This window comes from Alosa pseudoharengus, unplaced genomic scaffold, assembly GCF_046254945.1.
Source record: "Alosa pseudoharengus isolate Yale_2024_CS ecotype anadromous, Long Island Sound unplaced genomic scaffold, YU_APseudo_1.1 YU_APseudo_1.1_scf_12, whole genome shotgun sequence".
NCBI lineage: Eukaryota > Metazoa > Chordata > Actinopteri > Clupeiformes > Clupeidae > Alosa > Alosa pseudoharengus.
Window position 1 is genome coordinate 36176814 of NW_027468587.1, and position 19703 is coordinate 36196516.

At 39.8% G+C, this 19703-nt stretch overlaps 1 long non-coding RNA gene across 1 annotated transcript; it reads left to right on the forward strand.

The window, feature by feature from the left end:
- The first annotated feature begins 8244 nt into the window (after positions 1-8244).
- Positions 8245-18431, forward strand: LOC143118513 (uncharacterized). Its single transcript, XR_012986165.1, has 4 exons — positions 8245-8331; positions 16646-16771; positions 17282-17494; positions 17598-18431. It is a non-coding gene; the product is annotated as an uncharacterized LOC143118513 (long non-coding RNA).
- The last annotated feature ends 1272 nt before the right edge of the window (positions 18432-19703 follow it).

The following is a 19703-nucleotide window of genomic DNA, read 5'->3' on the forward strand; positions in this document are numbered from 1 at the left end:
GGATTGGAGAATGGGGCAGCGAGTGCACGCTTTTAATGATGTTAACTTTGAGTCTCAGCAGAGAAATCAGCAGGACGAGTCGCTGGCAAGCACCGGGAGAAACAAAGGCAGAGCCGCGCCGAAGATATCCACTGAGCCGCACCGGAGGCGTTTACACTGGCTGCCGGACTATAACGAACCAAGAAAGGAAACCATACACGGGGTCTGGCGTGTTATGCGAAACAGACGAGGGACTGAAGACACCACGGACTCTCCCGGCTGGGAAGCTAAGTAGCCATTCTTTCCCTGCATGATCGATTGTGTTAAACTGGATGAACTAGACGGTTTAAATGGAAACGAGAAGCTAGCCATTGTTGTGCTGTTGCCCAGCTTGAATGAATTGTACGGGTGACACCCGCCTGCTTAGTTGAACTCTCTATTTGGATTTAAGCCAACACAGTCCCCTCGGAGGCGCTGGCCTGTCCATCTGCACTGGTGCGTGTTCTAGCTAACTAGCTGTCGTATGGCTAATGTTTGTTTACCTCACTAAGTTTCCCCTACTTGAATTTAAGCTAACGCTATCTCCCTGGAAGTGCCGGCCTGTCCATTCCCATTGGTGCGTGCTCTAGCCAGCTAGCTTGTATAGCTAATATCTGCTTACCCCATTCAATTGCCTTACCTGGATTTAAGCTAATGCTATCTCCCTGGAAGCGCTGGCCTGTCCATCCCCATTGGTGCGTGCTCTAGCCAGCTAGCTTGTATAGCTAATATCTGCTTACCCCATTCAATTGCCTTACCTGGATTTAAGCTAACGCTATCTCCCTGGAAGCGCTGGCCTGTCCATCCCCATTGGTGCGTGCTCTAGCCAGCTAGCTTGTATAGCTAATATCTGCTTACCCCATTGAATTGCCTTACCTGGATTTAAGCTAATGCTATCTCCCTGGAAGCGCTAGCCTGTCCATCCCAATTGGTGCGTGCTCTAGCCAGCTAGCTTGTATAGCTAATATCTGCCTACCCCATTGAATTGCCCCTACCTGGATTTAAGCTATCGCTGTCCCCTTGGAAGCGTCGGCCTGTCCATCCTCATTGGTGTCTGCTCTAGTCAGCTGGCTGTTCTATGACTAATATCTGCCCACCCCATTGAATCGCCCTATCGGATTTAAGCTAACGCTGTCCCCGTGGAAGTGCTGGCCTGTCCATCCCTATTGGAGTTTGCCCTAAACCTGCTAACTGACTTGTGAAGAGTACCTGCTTGCTCCTTGGGGTAGAATATAACTGGGCCAAACAGCGCCCCCTAGCGGTCACACTATTGCTTATGTAGCAGTGGCAGTAATGGAGTTCGACTACACCACCCCAGGGTCTAACCCGGGGAACTGTAAATGACCACTAAGACCTCTATCAGATTAGGCAATCAGGTTCGGGTACTGAGCAAACAGACGTGGTTCCATACAAAAATACAATTTTATTAGTCCAAACACACAGCAAGTATTAGGCACTCTAAAAGCTGACGTCAGCAATGGTAAAAACACTTCACACTGAGTATGAGTCACTATAATATCACTACAATGTCACAAAATCACAGCAATTCAGTAGCGAGCAAACAGTTCATCATCAATAATGCACAACAACACCACATATGGGTGGTACATGTGTCAGTGTACTGGCATAGTCTCACGCACACACACACACACAGAACCAGACTGAGGCTTACCGGTGGGCGTCCAGCGACTCCGGTATGAGTATCCAAAGAATCCACCCCAGACACACGTGCAAGGCCACGCAAACACACACACAGCACGGCTACGGTCACACTGTGAGAGCACCCACACTACACACTGAAGAGGACCCACCACCTCGAGGACACCGTTCCTACCGTCAGCACTCAGCGCCTGGACATACAGCAAGGACAGAAGACTACAGGTCATAGGTTCACACACACACTGACACAGGCAGACAAAGACAGGCAGACACAGACAGTCAAAGGCAGACAGACACAGACAGACAGAGCAAGTCAGTAGAAATAACTGAAACAAACAAACAAAGACAATGAAATGATGTTTGCGAAACAACGGCAGCACTGATGCTCCGCAGCGATAATCGCCTCCTCTCAATGATGCAACTCAAATGACAAATAATAACATTACATGGAAACAATTGACAAAGTAAACTAGGTTCCTGGCATTCCACAGCACTAAGCAAACGGCCTCCAGCCGAAGAGCACAAATCACACAAAACAACTGAAAGAAAACAAACAAACCAAATGAATTTCTCAATTCAGGGGACAAAGACACACACAACCCACTCAGTCACTACACCACGTAACAAACACATTCATTCAGGTCTGAGGGCAGGTGCTCGGCCGGCCACACCAGTGGCCTATGATACAGTTCGTTCAGGTCGATGGGCTCAGTCAATTAGCTTGATCCTAATAAGTCACACAGCAGATAGATGATTGTGCGCAAACAGCAGCTAGGCAAAGCAGCAGTCGTTCTAAGGCAGGCCGGCAAACACTTCGTTGCTATGGTAGCTATCCCTGAAACACACAATAATAGGCCTATTAAGCTACCACCCAAATAAAGTAACCACCTAGCCCGAATGGAAAAAGACCTACCTGAGCCACAGCGTGTTGATACACGAAGCTCGCAGGCAACGATGCGTTATTCCACTCAATCTGATGTAAGACGGGGTAGCCACAACACAGCAGAGTTCTATAAAAGATCGGACCCACACAGCAAAGGAGTCTGTGGCGGACCCGCCCTCAAGCCGCCAGATCCGCCGGACAGTCAACCTCCGATTTGGCTATGGGCACAGAACACAATCAGACTCCGCCAGCGCGCCCTCAAACCGCGGTTCCGCGGCAGACCCCGTGCGAATGCGCAAATCGAACGCGCCCTCTCAAGTCTGCTAACGGCTCTTTCTTCAGTTTTCTCGCTGATGGAGTGGAAGACGGCGGTGTCTGAAGGCTCACTGTAAGTATGCTCCTATATGCTTTATTTTTGAAGTTACCTAGTCTATCCAGTGAAAATGTACTTCCATAACACAAGTTACTTACTTATCTAGCTTTGCTTGCTGATATAATCTGATTAGAAATTTGTTATAACGTAACGTTAATGGCCAGCTTGATGGCTGTAGCTTCTAGTGCTAGCTCATATTAGCTGCCAAGTTACACACCAGCTTGTTTCTAGGTTGCGCACGCTAATTTAGCTCACCTTTCACAGGGCTAAATCCTGTCTAACTTGAGCTTTGTTAACGTTTCATAATTTAACTCAAAATTGCGTTTAAAATGAGCTAAGCTAACTTCATGTGTTTGCCTGCAAACAACAAAAGTTGGCTTGCGTGAGCTAGCGTTAGCTTGTTGGCTAACGGTAATCTTAACAGGAAAACTCGTTTTTTTCTTATTGATCATGGACTCGGGCGCTGTCCTAAAGAAAACCTAGGCTACTTTGGATGTGTTTAAACATCATTTCGTTCTGGTAGGGCGCTGATTTCACATTGGTTAACGTTACCTGTCTTGGATAACTTGAACGTTAGCAGCTGATAAGCTAATTAACGTTTTAATGATATTCCCTGTCATAGCCCGATGTGAGTCGTGCATGCTCAGATGTGTTTGTTGTTGGTTCCAAAAATGGACGTTTTGAACTTTGTTGACAATATTTATACTTAAAACAAACTGCTTCGGGATTAGTGCCCTTATATTTTGTAAAAGTTAGCGAGAAGTCGGCTAACTGGCCTACTATGGGCTCTGCTATGTGGCTGCACAAAATAAGCAGGGAAGGATTTTCAATCAGCCGATATAAAAAGTCAGTTTTTGCAGACGTTTCCTGGTTCCAAAACCGGGCTTTTGCTAACTTTTATCTAATATAAGGCCACAAATCCCGAAGCTATTTGTTTTATGTAGACATACCGCCGTCAACGAGTTCATTGAATGATGAGGAATGTTTCTTGGAGTAAGATTTAATGAGAAGGGGCAGTATTTGACTTGATGTAAATGCACATTCCTTAATGTGTTTTTGCCTCTTATAACTGCTTTTTCACATCTTTACAAGCTTCATTGTGGAGCGGAGGTCTTTCTACCGGTCAAGTATCATTGCCTTGTCACAGGCCAGACGATTTTCAACGGAACTTTGAGCTAAAATGATCAGCATCCCACTCTCTGGATCCCGATATAAAGCTAATTTTTTAATGGAGTGTAAGATTGGTAATGTTACATATTTGGCAGTTTCTTTCTGATGATAAAAGTAATGTATATTTATGTTCTACATCTGTGTTACAGGTCATTCACCAGTGGCTCCAGTCTGGTTTGGGGGTCTACCCTTTCTCATCCTGGCCTGCCAGCCAAGTAAAGTAAGCTATATAGTTTTGCATTTGATTTATTTGACTTTTGGTCCACACTTAAAAAAAAAAAATAATAATAAAATAACCACATGCTTTTGTAACTGCCTTTATCAGTTCAAGGATGAATTGAATGTAAATCTCAACATAAAAAATATGCTTGTCTTCTGTAATAAAATCCACCTACTTCAAAAGCTCTCTAATGAAATGCACATATTTTTATTTTAGAAGAGAAATAACTACAGACCTCTGCAACTGCTGATACCGGTTCAGGATGAATTGCAGGTAAATCTCAACATATAAAATGCTTTTGTCAGCTTTGATAAATACCTCATTTCTAATACCCCCAAATGCTGGACAAGTCGTTGTGTCTGGGAACTGCTTTTCTGATGCCTTTTTTGTATTTTAAGGGAACAGGTCTTTGCCAAAATGTGGTCAATTCCATAACTCCTCATCACACTTACAGGAAGGCTACACTGTGCACGTAACTGAAGCATTCAGTTTGCAGAGCATCTGTTGCAACAATTGGCTTCCACTGTAGTCAATGGAACTGGTTACACCAGACGTGATGGCGTACAGTATGTTTAAAAACATTGGATTAGTCTTCTAAAATTATTTTTCCGCTCTGTGCTTCACTTGCGGACTCGGTGTAGCCCAGGCCTTACTGTTATTGCCCACTAAGAAAAACAGTGGTCTGGTATGAAGGTTATCTGTTTTGGAACATGTTCTTAATATTCATTAAATAATAAAAAAAAAGTTTGACACTTTATGGTTGCATTTCATTTTACCTTTAATACCTGTTCAATGTATTTAGTGTCTACGATGACCTCTTTCATTGAGCATTGAGACAAGTTTCCACAATTGGACAGTTAGCAATTGCATAAAGGATTTAAAGTTTGTAACATACCCCTAGGGCAGCACGCAACGCTAGAAGTTTGTATTGTTTGGGTTCACCTGATTTCTGGTTGTGTCGCAGGTACGTGGCCTACCGCAAATGTTTTACCGTTGCCCAGCTTGCTCGTGGCTAATGTGGAACTCCCCAGACAGCAAACGGACTACGAAACGCAAATGCAAGGAGATCCTGTGCATGGCCAGTTGATGATGTAGTGATGTTCCTTCCACTTGAAAATAATGGCTCCAATACTGCTTGCTGGATGATTCTGAAGTTTTGAAGTGCATCTGTAACCAGTTCCATTAATATGTTTGGCAACAATAAGGTTGCAAAGATCTTGGGAGAGCTCTTTGCTTTTACCCATCATGAAATGTTTCTTGTGTGACACCTTGCTAACAAAAACACTTTTTATAGCCCACCAGTATGTACTAACCCAGCTTATATCAATTTGCACAGATAGGAGGGATAATTTCTCTAACTACTTATAGATTCCAGTTTGTTCCTTGCCATTCCTTGCGTTTGTGTAATGCTTTTTCTTAGCGTGTTCAATACTTTTTCCCTGTGCCATTCCACTTTTTTACTCATAACACTAGTTTTAGGCATTAATGTTTGGATTTTTATATATGTGTGGATTACCTAAGTTAATACTAATGTCCGGTGAAAATTTCATGCGAATAGCCTCACTGGAAGTATACTTACTGAAAAAAATGTTGACGTGTTCAATACTTATTTTCCCCGCTGTATGTGAATAGAACTTATGTTATTTTTGCAATCCTTCCTTTTAACTCAGTCCCAACAGAGTACACTATTAAAGCAACACAACGTCTTGAATTTTTGCGATTGCGGCCGTTAGAATATTTTTGCTAACATGCATGTGTGCATCAGTGTACATACTACCAAAATGACAGCCATCTTGGAAAAGGTCTCCATCTTGAATTTTTTATTGGCCATCCAGTTTTTCCAAAAAGTGGCCTTAACAGAAATATTTGTGGCATATTTTCTGTGTCACTTTTTGGAAACCGTGGCAATGAACATAGGACAGGAATGGCAGCCATCTTGAAAAATGGTTTCCATCCTGAATTTTTGAGTGGCACATACCTTTTCCCAAAAGAGTGTTCCTTGAAGAGTATGTCTGCCTAATTGTATGCTTGCATCACCATTTGAACAATTGAAATGATTAATATTCGACAGGAACAGTGGCCATCTTTAAAAATGGCGGCCATCTTGAATTTTTGAGGGACAAGCATCTTTTTCCATTAGCATTTCCTTTAGAGAGTATTTGTATGAAATTGTATGCTTAGATCACTGTTTGAATAATTTATATAATAAGCATTGAATAGCAATGGCCATCTTGAAAAATGGCCGCCATATTGAATTTTTGAGTGGCCAGCGCCTTTTTCCAAAATAGTGGCCCTTAGAGAGTATCTGTGCCAAATTTCATGCTTCTATACCAAAGTGAACGATTTTTTTAATAATCTGCTGCACTATTATGTCTGTAACTCTATAAAACACTTACTTTCATAAAGGACGCACACCATCCAGCACAAACACATGGAAACTGATATTTTGGGCACATGTTTGGCCGAGAACTCATCACTCTCAAACTGAACTAGGCTTAGACATTCTCTGGCTGCACCCAGGGTTGCTAGGCAACATCAAATAAACAAAATGAGGCCCCAGCTATGGCGCAACTGGCTGGGGCACCTGCACCGTACGCCAGCGACCCGGGTTCGATTCCCTTCCCATGGTCCTTTCCGGATCCCACCCCTGCTCTCTCTCCCATTCACTTCCTGTCGCTCTCCACTGTCCTATAATTAAAGGCATAAAAAGCCCAAAAAATATACTTTAAAAAATAAATAAATAAATAAACTTTTTTTTTTCAGTATTAAATGTGTACGTGATTACGAATGGATGTGTGTGGTTTGCAATTACAATAAACAAGAAATAACATTTCCAATAATTTCCCATTATAAATGACATAATATTTGCACCTTCCTTACTTGTGAAGCTCACATAATTCTAATGATCTCACCGTATGTAGATGTGAAATGTAATACAGCGTTGCCACCTAGCGTTCAGATGTATTAACATTAACGTGACATTTCCTGCTTGTTCTGTCGTCAACTCCATGCTTTTTTTTTTTTTTTTTATCGTAGTTCCCTCTTCAGTGCGCGATTACCAGCTCGCTTTTGTAACAGAGATGGCTGTTTATTGTCCCTAGGTTTACAGAAACACCTATTCATATTAATACGTATGGAAATCAAGTCATAGGCTACGCTGCCGACCACTGTTTGTCTATTACATGGCCCAGAATGCCTTGCATGTCTTTACAACAAAACAACACAGTAAAATCTAATTTTCCGTAAACATATGAATTTGCATACTTGTAACTTTTTTAATAATACTCTCCCATCATGATATTTAACAATAATGAAAATTTAGATTTGAATATCATAAATGTGAAAACAACTGTACTTTGTCAGCTATATGTAGCTAATGTTCTCCTTAGAAATGTAGTTTGTAAGTCCATAAACACCCATGGCAGAGCAATAAATTGATGAGTGTGGCAAGACTGTATAGAGACCCTGTGTACACTAGCAAGGCATTGTGGCAGAATTACAGCAGCAAAGGTGGAGGATGACAGATACCAAATGAGGGTGGTTTGACAAATGATGTAAACTTTTGGAATGTTTTCTTTTTTTTTTAGCTTGTGCACCCTCACATTGGAGTCCCGAGTTCATATGCAAAATTTGGTATCGATATGTGACAGTGTTCCTGAGATATGGGCGACTTCCTGTTTCGGAGCTTCGCTGCCGATTTCGTTTGACTGTGACGGGCAAACGCTTCCGAAAATCAAAAATCCTTCTGGTAGCTTTTGTGAGGCTTGGTCCAAGGATCATGTACGTCAGGTTTCGTGGCGTTCGGACCAAATTTGTGACCTGTGAAAATTTAGTTTCGCTTTCTGTTCAATCCAATATGGTGGACGAACGACACGCCCACTTGACGTCATCTTCGCGAGCAACTTACACTGGTACTGACCGGACGTTTTAAAGTTGGAACGGTGTCTCTGTCTCAAAGGGCCTAGGCGCTAGAGCTGGACAAAAATGAGGGAGACGGGAATAATAAAAGTAAGTGTGCTGCTTTCAGCAAGCACACTTAAAAAGTGTGCTGCTTTGCAAGCCCACTTAAGGCGAGACACGGCAGGTGAAAACATCGTTTTTTCATGCTCTGGTCAAATTCGAGATTTTGGGCTAATTTGCTACCTTAGCATGTATTCTTTCACACTACTACAACAACAAAGCCCGATTTACACATTTAGGTGTTTATTTCATTACATTTTGTCTACTCGCGCCTGTATGGTAGCACTTTATAATAACCATTCCCTATAAATGGTAAATTAATGGCTTATTAATTCACAACTAATTGCTTATTTAAGTATTTAGAAACTATATAATGATAGTTTGTTAATTATTGTTAACTGCTACTAAGCAATTTATTAATATCTATTTTAACATTTGCTCCTGTAAAACTAAATACTATTCTTACAAATTATATATTGAAACATAGCTGTTTAGAGACCATTTGAATTGCATTCTTAATTCATTAGAATACTTTTTATCAATGCAAATATTATGCTATTATATATACCATGTGGAATATTTATTAATTATTGTCAAGTGGTTTGTAAACCTACTAGGAATCATTTGCAAAACATCTAGAAATATTGCATACATTTAATGATTTAGACATTTTAAAACTTTAGTAACAGTTAGTAAATACTTTGCAAACCATTTACAATATTTTGTCAGATGGCCATTATAAAGTTGCAGCTGGTGATAGTTACACCATATTGATTGCTAATGAGTAATTTGTAGAGTGTATATTAGTTATCTATAAGAATTACCAAGATGGTCATTCTAAAGTTGCCACCGATGGAAATTCATTAAAAGTATGTTGTCTGTAAACCATCTATAAGTACTGCCAAGATGGCCATTCTAAAGTTGCCATCGATGTGAAGTCATTGAAAGTATGTTGTCTATAAACCATATATAAACACTGTCAAGATGGCTATTCTAAAGTTGCCATCGATATGAACTGCAATTGCAAAATATAAGTCAATGGGTTAAATTGCAAATGACACTAAAATTATAGATTAATAGTATTAACAGACATAAGAGCTGATTTCATGGTCAGGTTCAGACATTTATTGAACTTAACGTTAAGTTATTCTAGACATCATAATGATGAAAAAATAATATGTCAGGTAACCAAAATTAGAAGGGAGGGAAGGGGACATGGTGAGTGAATCCTTGAAAAGGGCATCAACTTAGAACCCAACACTGATGCATCCATAAAAATACTTAACAATTCAGAGCTTAACTAAAAGTATTTTAGACCAGTTCCACAAGATTGCAGTACATTTAAAACTTAAATGAATATTAATAAATTAATATTATTAAATTTTAGCCACGGAAAACTGGCTTTAACATTCCATCATTTCATGAAAAGAAACATTTCTATTTGTACTTCTTTGCAATATCATGGAGTAAGCGACCAAGGGGGCCATTATGATGTTTCTTTCCCAGCCATTCATGCCACTCAATTAACGAGAGGTGATCCCTGAGCAGTTCTTCAGTACGATTCCCCCGGAGTCTTGTGATGGTCTCTTTATAAGTCCTCCAGGCCCAATATGTCAATATGTTGGGTGTGGCAACCCGTGTTTGCATTGACGTACTCTAGACTGTGGTTCACTGTGTAATGCCTGTAGCTAAATGCAGTGAGTATCTGTCGATAGGCCCGCCATTCATCACTTAAAACACATGACCCTATTCTGACATGGTGTACAATCAGTGGCATCAGCTCATCTCTGGTCCGTCTTTGCACCAAACGGAGAACAGGCCGTGACTTCTGTCCTCTGCGCTTGACTCCAAGCATCCCGAACACCCAGTTCTTTCTGTTCCAGGCACCTGCTATTCGCCCTCGTCCATACTATCAAAATGCAGAAGTACAACATGTATATGAGAATAACTTCATGAAAAAGTGAATTTCTAAAATTTGTCAGGACTATCTGTGAAGATTCTCCTTTATCCAGGTAATGGTAGTCAAAGTGCTAAGTTTCTTCGAATGTTTACTGTGTATGCATTTCTATGGGTGCCTGTTGGAACTGGTTGAACCGGTTACCGGTTGGTAAAAAGCTGAAATTCGAGACTTAAAATGAAGTCCCAGGTTCAAACAAGTTCTAACTCCATTTCCAACTGGTTCCAACAATCATCCATGAGGAGGCATTCACACCAAACATCGTAAGAATATGGCTTAGTTGAGATGTGCAAGGGTTGTGCAGATCTGATTCAAATTTATCAGAACGCATAAGTTCAGTGAAAGGAAGTGCAACCAATGAAGTCTCATTTAATATTAGTCATTCTGGATGTTCCATGGATGTTTTCATCTAAGAAATAACAATTTCTGTTGTGAGGTTACTGTAGCTTCATTACAATGTGTTTGACTATACTTGTCAGATCTCATTTTATGACCAAATAATGCAGAAAACAAGGTAACTCAAACAAGCTCACAAACCTATGAATAGCACTGTAGCTAAAACACTCCAGTTTAGACAGTGCAGCTTTACTTAGATATAAGGTCTATTCTTGTTTGGTAGATTCACCATGAATTATACCCTGACATATGCACGCTTTGGGAAACCAAAATATAATGTGATGACTTCAGCCTGAGTCTGGAGATCATCTTTAAGTTTCTTGACGATCAGACTAAGGGCCCTATTTTAATGGTCTAAAACGGAAGTGCTTTGCGCAAAACGCAATTCACTTTGTGGGCGGATCTCGGGCTCTGATGCTATTTTACCGGCGGGATATTTGACTGTTGCGCTTGTTCCATAGCTGATTGCTATTATGGTGGCTTGCCAGTCGCAGCCAGGAGCGTTCACAGCGCTATAATCACTGTTCAGTTGGGAACAGTTAGCTATTGATTTTTCATCTTGACAAAATGTAATACAGAATTGTCACAAAGACATACTTTCCGATGTTTTGGGATCATTCTCACTGAATCACGAGGTTATGAATGCATGGTGATATATTTGCAATGTACAATGTAATCTAACATTACCTCTCTATAGACAATGCATATCTTCTGTCAGTTAATCTCTTCTCTCCCGTGCTGCCGCTGGGACATTTGGGTTAAATGGCATCGGCATGCAGTTCAACATCACGTCTCCTTAAGTCCTCTAACATTTCCTAATTTATGTCATCAACACATCAGTGATTCGTGAAAATGTACGCTAGATTTATGCCTATTTTTTCACATGGACACCACACTGATTTCCCTCGAGTGGTAATATTTTTCTTTGAAATTATGTATGGTTTACAGAAATGGGAACTACATTGTATAGATGAGAGGAGCTAAGTGTGCGTTGCGCAGCACAGGCGGCCAAGCAAGGGCTTCGTTTAAGTTGACCTAACTTTCAACTCTGCACAGTATCCCATTAACTGCGTGACAGTAGACTATTTACAATATTTTCTGTAAAGCAGAGTTTGTAAACACGTTATCATCAACTTAATTCACGCACAACATTTATTTGAGCAGGAGAGAGAATAACAATGAATGGATGCAGCAACTACAGAAATTGTACAGAAATTGTAACCATACTTGCTGCTTTCTTGTACTATCTGTTGCTGGTTAACAGCACATGAAAAGCTGATTTAAGCTAATTCACTAACTCAAGACTTCAAGGCCATCATGGATATAAAACGTTTTTTGAAAATAACGAAAGGATGGAGGGAACATAGCAAAGCTTGGAGTTATTTCAGGGCTACAACAAGGTAGGCAAAATTATGGTGCTTAAAACCTTACACAACGGTAAATTGGAACAAAACTAAAAGTAACTTTAGCCTTTATAGGGCTGTAGCCTATAAAGTTGTCCAGATTAATAGGTCGTAATTAGGCGTTGTTGTAAAGATATTGCATGTTGTACTATATAGGCTACTAAATATTTAGGTCACCAATGCACGAACAAAACCGGGAAATGGACAAATATTATCAAGGCTTTGAATGTTTCCGTCTGTGCATGGGGGTGTCTGTAGATTGGTGTGCAACGCATTAATTCATGCAGGCCTGTGGTCATGCATGCACCCTTAAAATAGCATCTGCATTTTCGCCACAGACTTTAGACCAGGGAGTTCCTGGTCTGTGGCGGAATTGTTTTCTGAAACTGCAAAATATCAACAGTGAACGTTTGCGCCGGAACACGCCCCCTCTTTTCGCTGAACCGCCCCCGTGGGCGCAATCGAATTCCCTAATTTACAGGCATGTACCTGTGGAGGGAAAATTCCAATATGCGCTGACTGCAAAATAGGAAAGACAAACGCGCGAGTTTGCGCCGGCACGGAAGATAGAGCCCTAAATTTGTGTCTGTTGAAAGATTTCTTCCACTTTCTATTAAATTCTTATACAGACATGAAAACTTTGCAAGGACTATCATAGACACATCCAATGGTATCCACATTTACCAAACAATTGTATGGGCTGTCACTGACTTAAGAAGAAAGAAGATGTGTAACAATAAGAAAACATAAGAAAAGGAGTCTTTGGGAATGTACACAAAAAATGATCTGTGATGTGTTTGAATGTACCTTTCTTTTGTGTCTGAAGTGGCTTTCATCGATGACCACAAATTCTCTCTGCCCACCCAATCTCTGTCCTTTTTTTCTTCTCATTCTCTCTATCGCCTCAACACAGACATCTCTCAACAGTTTGGACATCTTTGACAAAGTTGCTGTGCTTCCGGCAATGTCATCTGTCATCATATCCACCTGTCTCAATCGTAGCCCTTGTGCGAACCTGATAATACACAACAATAATAGTGAAAATTACATACTTTACACTAATGATATTATCACACACACTCACATACACACACACACACATCTTTGTAAAAGTAGACGAAGATACACTGTAGGTGTAACCAAAGAGTCTTGTGTGGTTCAGCCCACCACACACACCTGGGCTCATACCAATGACTAATCTGCACCTGCAGACTACTTTCACTCATAAGTAGAAAATCATCATCAATGACGCCATCGATGACGTCTATGATGTATGCTACACATTTATACTAGGCATATACAAGCACTTCACAGATGCGCCAGAATTTAGTTTTCTACTGAATGCAGAGAGTTGCTGTTGAAGCAATAGTTCGGTGTCTATCAACAGTACACAGAAAGCTCATAAAAGGGCTATCACTTTAAGCTTAAAATAATCACACAGAATAGCATTAAGAATCACAGCCTTGAATATATATATGTATGTTGATTTGTGGATAAAACTGAATAAGTGTTGCTGGGACGGGTGGAACTTAAACCCAACAAAAAATGTTCAAAGTTAATGAAGTTAATGAGTAAGTTAAAGGAGAATTCCGGTGTGATTTTGACCTAAAGTGTTTTGAAACATGATACCGAGTGTGAACGTATGTCTCATAGCCCATCTCGGCTTGTCCCCTGCACTCCGAAATCTGGCGCTAGTTAGCCGATGCTACCAACAAGGCGGTCAATGGTGGTGCCTCGGCATCGGCATAGCCATGCAAATAAATCACTGTTTTACACCATTTACGAGGCTCAATGTATCTCCACACTTCATTGGTAGACTTCCAAGGGCCCTGACATTTAAAACGAGACATTGAGAACTTTGAAAAAGCACTGGTAGTTTACTTACAAGACGATTTATACAGACAGTATCTTCTCAAAGTTTAGCGTTTGCAGCCATCTTGAATTTAGTCACGATAAGTCGAGCGACGAGTAAGAATGAACAGGTATGATAAGGGATCAGATTCCAAAAATATTTCCGTGGAAATGCATGGATTCCAGTTGCTGCTACTGGAAGAAACTGTAATCCATGCATTTCCACAGAATTATTTTTGGAATCTGATCCCTTATCATACCTGTTCATTCTTACTCGTCGCTCGACTTATCGTGACTAAATTCAAGATGGCTGCAAACGCTAAACTTCGTGAAGGTACTGTCTGTATAAATCGTCTTGTAAGTAAACTACCAGTGCTTTTTCAAAGTTCTCAATGTCTCGTTTTAAATGTAAGGGCCCTCGGAAGTCTACCAATGAAGTGTGGAGATACATTGAGCCTCGTAAATGGTGTAAAACAGTGATTTATTTGCATGGCTATGCCGATGCCGAGGCACCACCATTGACCGCCTTGTTGGTAGCATCGGCTAACTAGCGCCAGATTTCGGAGTGCAGGGGACAAGCCGAGATGGGCTATGAGACATACGTTCACACTCGGTATCATGTTTCAAAACACTTTAGGTCAAAATCACACCGGAATTCTCCTTTAATGAATTAGATACTACAGAGTGGTATGGTTGAGATAGGCAATGGATGTGAGTGTGTGATGTGTGTCAGGTTTGTGGGTTAGTGAGTGGTGAAGAGTAACCTGACTCTCATCATCTGAATGTAGTTCTGCCAAGCGCCACATGGCTCGTTCCACACATCCATCTGATCCTACACCCATGACAGGTACTTCAGTGCCACAAAATATCAGGCGAGCGATACTGATTGGTTGACAGATATTTTGTGGGCAAAGCGGCGGGATTTGAATATGTGATTTCAATGTGCGTGGTTGAAGTGGCACGTCATTAACGATAACGGACAAGTTGTTTCTCCAATCACATGCAAGGATTTTTGAAAAGGCCCCGCCGTCTGAAATACATCTCCAATTAAGAACTCCCAGATGAATGTGTGAAGCTCGGCGGAATAAAATTTATCTGGCGAGAGTATTGTTAGGTGAATAGGAATGCAATGTATGGAAAGTAGCAGTATGTCAGGTCCATGAAAGTGTATGGAGTGGAGGGTACGATAAGTCTAGGCTATAAAGTACAGTAAGTCAGGTGTGTGTGTGACTGGCAAACGTTTTATCATAAAAGTGCATAAAACAAACTCTCTTGCATTTCTGTGTAGTTGTCTGTGATGTGAATGGCCAAGCTGAGGTGCATTGTGCTGTTGCATGCCAGTGTTGTGCATGACCAGCAGACAAATTCAGAAAATGTAGAGGGATGAACTTACCACGCAGCTAAGAAAAGCTGGCTACCATTACATAGGTCCTTGCTGATTTGTAAATTTAAAGCAGAATCTGTCATTAATAGCAAATTGCAGAACAGTATGAGAAATCTAGCCAACATATTTACAAACCTGTACAAGAACTTCATCCAGCTGACAAGGGGCATCTTGGATTGACTGAAAATTGACCGATGTCGAATGGATTTTGTGATGATTCCTTTGTGGTTGGCCCTTCTTCGACATACCCTATGGACATCGTTGTCATGAAATGATATCAAAACAACATGATCCCATGAGAAATACATTTACTCTTATAATAAGCATATCACACACATACACATCTTTGTAGAAGTAGGCATAGACACACTGCAAACTAGGGAAAAAATAAATCTATTAAATTAATAATTATTCTTGTGGTTGTGCATGTTTATGGAAGATTAGTTGGGCTATTATTGGACTTTTTTGTATCAGTCTCCAGGGGAGTTTAATTCAGCCTGATATAAATTAACAGTACGTAAGTTTGTGGTCAAAACTCGTACTGCAATCACATTAAAAATACTGCAGAGCATAGTATCCCCTCCCCCTCCTCCCAACAGGCCAAAACACATAATATACACAATGACAACATAAATTGAGGGCTACTGTTGGATTAGCCTACTATTGTCAGTGATAAAAGTATCTAAAGTAAATGATCATGATTCCTTAATGTCTGGTGATCTGTCAGGGCCATTTTATGATTAATTACATTTATACATTTATACATTTATTTCTAACATACTGTTCCATTAAGAAATAGGTATGCCTATCTGTTCCACAAGATGTTTGTTTTTGTTTTTAAAAGAGGCCACTTACCACTCACATTTGTCCCCACGATTGGTGTTCTCAATCTTCATTTTACGGTGACAAACACTGCATTTCATGTTCCTTTTTAGAAGTTTTCTTTTATGGAGCCATTTTATTAGCTTCCTGAGTCCTCTTGAGTTTATTTTTCCTTCAATTAAGTTTCTCAGCTCACTCGCTAAACCAGGCATTTTCCTACTGAAATAGAAAGGCTTTCACTGCATTCATAATTTGCGCCAAAATGTAGCCGCCAGAAGTGCGTTGAAAGGTTTGTGAAGCAAGAAACAATTAGAGAATGGTACCAAATTAAAAGTCACAAAAATATTTACAAATGTACATAATGATATAGATATATTTAACTTGTTTCAGTGTTTCATAAACATGCTTATTGTGCTAAAGAAACAAATCAATGGACACAATCAAGTCAGTGGTATTTGGGAATGTTGGGATGGACTACTTAGATGAGATGAGTTATTTTTTGGTCCCTCCAATTTATTTCTGTACCCCCCCCCCCCCCCCCCCCCCCAGGATTGAGTCCAATGTCTCCAACAGCATCTGTGCTGCTATCCAAGGCCAAAGAGAAAGAGGAGTCAATGAAAAAGAAGATTCAAAAATTAAACAAAGAACTCGATTCTCTTCGCAAACAGCTGGCTGGTAAGCATTTATGTAATTACCTGTATGTGTATAGTTGAAACCAGATATTCACATAGGCCTAGCTGACTTTTTCTGTTTCTGTTCTGTCGGTCCAAGGCCTTTCTACCAGGTTTCTGTGTCTTTTTCCGGAGTGTGAATATCTGGTTTCACCTGTATGTGTTTCCTTTTCTCGCATTTATCAAAAAGCATACCTAATCTCTGTGTCATCAACTGGTAGACAACTGGTAATTTTCAGCTGACTTATTAGAGTGTTATCCTTAGTTTAATACCTGTGTTCAACAAATTCACCGCATGAAGTTGAAACTGAAAGTGCAACTTGAAGGTTTAAAAACTCCTCTATCAAAAGATTTGCTGGTGTTAGCTCTCATAAATCATACCTAATCATTCCTAAATATTTCTATATTAATGTCTGAGCAACATTATGTGTAAATTGACCAACAAATTCAACTTCCAAGGTGCTCTTTAACTTGCCACAGTAAAGCACACAAATGCTATGTTCTCTCTTTTTAGCCACGGCTAAGGCCAGGTCTGAGACCACATCGTCATCACCATTGTCTTCATCATCGAGTTCTACCTCCCCCCCATCAAGCTCCTCCTCTTCATCATCCTCATCCTCATCAGAGGATGAAAAGAAGAAAAGGCGCTCAAAAAAGAAGCACTTGAAGAAAAGGCAGAAGAAGAGGCACACACACAAAAAAAGCAAAGCTAAATATGGAAGAAGAGGTGAGTCACACAAAGAGCTCTGCAGTGTTTGATGTTCAGAAATCATGTAACTGTATGGATCTCAAATCACTAATATTTTTTAATTCATTTTTTATTGTTGCAGCCTCCTGTCCAATGGAGATAATCACAAGATATCGGAAAGTACTCAAATATTACAATTCTGGGATGAAGTTAGGGGAAGCATGCGCAAGAGCAGGGGTGACAGAGCTGACTGTAAGATCCAAGGCAGCGATACCAGAAATAGCCATAGCTTCTCCTGACAACTTTCAGGAGCTCATGGCAGGCCATGCCAAAAGGGGCAAGATTGCAGATTTGTTGTCAAAGTGCGAAGCGCTCGTCGAAAATGACCAAGAGGTCAAAGATGCCATCATGCTTAATAAAGCTGAAGGCAAACTAATCCCTTATGTAAAAAGAGAAAAAATGTAATTGTTAAAGGGCCTATGTTCAGTTTATTGTACTTGCTATTGTTCTCTGTCTCTCACTCTCACACACACACACGCACATTTATTAATGGAGGGTTTTTATTTGTGCGTGTGAAGACCTCAATATTTTTTTCTTGTTTATTATTTTTAATCGGCGAGTCATGCTTATCAGTGTTGGGTTCTAGTTTGATGCCTTTTTCTAGGATACAATGATATCCCATTAACCTTCCTCTCCCTTCAAACTTTGGTTGCTTGCCATATGTTTGTTTTCATTATTATTTTCTAGAATGACTTTTCTTTACAACAATGTACAAATACACTAGATGTGTATGTGTGTGAGACGATTTGTTCTGACTTCCTGAATTCAGAATTATTCATTTAAGTTTTAAATGTACTGCAATCTTGTGGAACTGGTCTAAAATACTTTTAGTTAAGCTCTGAATTGTTAAGTATTTCTATGGATGCATCAGTGTTGGGTTCTAAGTTGATGCCCTTTTCAAGGATTCACTCACCATGTCCCCTCCCCTCCCTTCTAACTTTGGTTACCTGACATATTATGATGTCTAGAATAACTTCACGTTAAGTTCAATAAATGTCTGAACCTGACCATGAAATCAGCTCTTATGTCTGTTAATACTATTAATCTATCATTTTAGTGTCATTTGCAATTTAACCCATTGACTTATTTTTTCACATCGATGGCAACTTTAGAATAGCCATCTTGACAGTGTTTATATATGGTTTATAGACAACATACTTTCAATGACTTCACATCGATGGCAACTTTAGAATGGCCATCTTGGCAGTACTTATAGATGGTTTACAGACAACATACTTTTAATGAATTTCCATCGGTGGCAACTTTAGAATGACCATCTTGGTAATTCTTATAGATAACTAATATACACTCTACAAATTACTCATTAGCAATCAATATGGTGTAACTATCACCAGCTGCAACTTTATAATGGCCATCTGACAAAATATTGTAAATGGTTTGCAAAGTACTTACTAACTATTACTAAAGTTTTAAAATGTCTAAATCATTAAATGTGTGCAATATTCCTAGATGTTTTGCAAATGATTCCTAATAGGTTTACAAACCACTTGACAATAATTAATAAATATTCCACATGGTATATATAATAGCATAATATTTGCATTGATAAAAAGTATTCTAATGAATTAAGAATGCAATTCAAATGGTCTCTAAACAGCTATGTTTCAATATATAATTTGTAAGAATAGTATTTAGTTTTACAGGAGCAAATGTTAAAATAGATATTAATAAATTGCTTAGTAGCAGTTAACAATAATTAACAAACTATCATTATATAGTTTCTAAATACTTAAATAAGCAATTAGTTGTGGATTAATAAGCCATTAATTTACCATTTATAGGGAATGGTTATTATAAAGTGCTACCGGGATTTTTTAATAAATCATTCCTGGCCTGATTTAAGTGACATTTTAATCAAAAATATATGGCAAAAATCGATTTTTTTAAGGCTATGGACAGTATATTCTGATATCCTAGGTAATAAAAGCAGATATCCTGAAATCCCTCTGTAATTAGGGGTCCGAGCAGCGTAGCTGCAGGACCCCTATTGTTTCTGTACCGTTCATTTTTGGCCAAAATTCTGTAAAAGTCATACTGCAGCCTAAACTGTAACTCCAAAACTCTTTACATTTTCAGGTATGGTTACCAGTACCTAGCCTGGCCTTGGCCTGTCTACGTACTTCCGGTCGATTTATTTTCCCTACAGTACTCCGTCTGGAATAGGTTG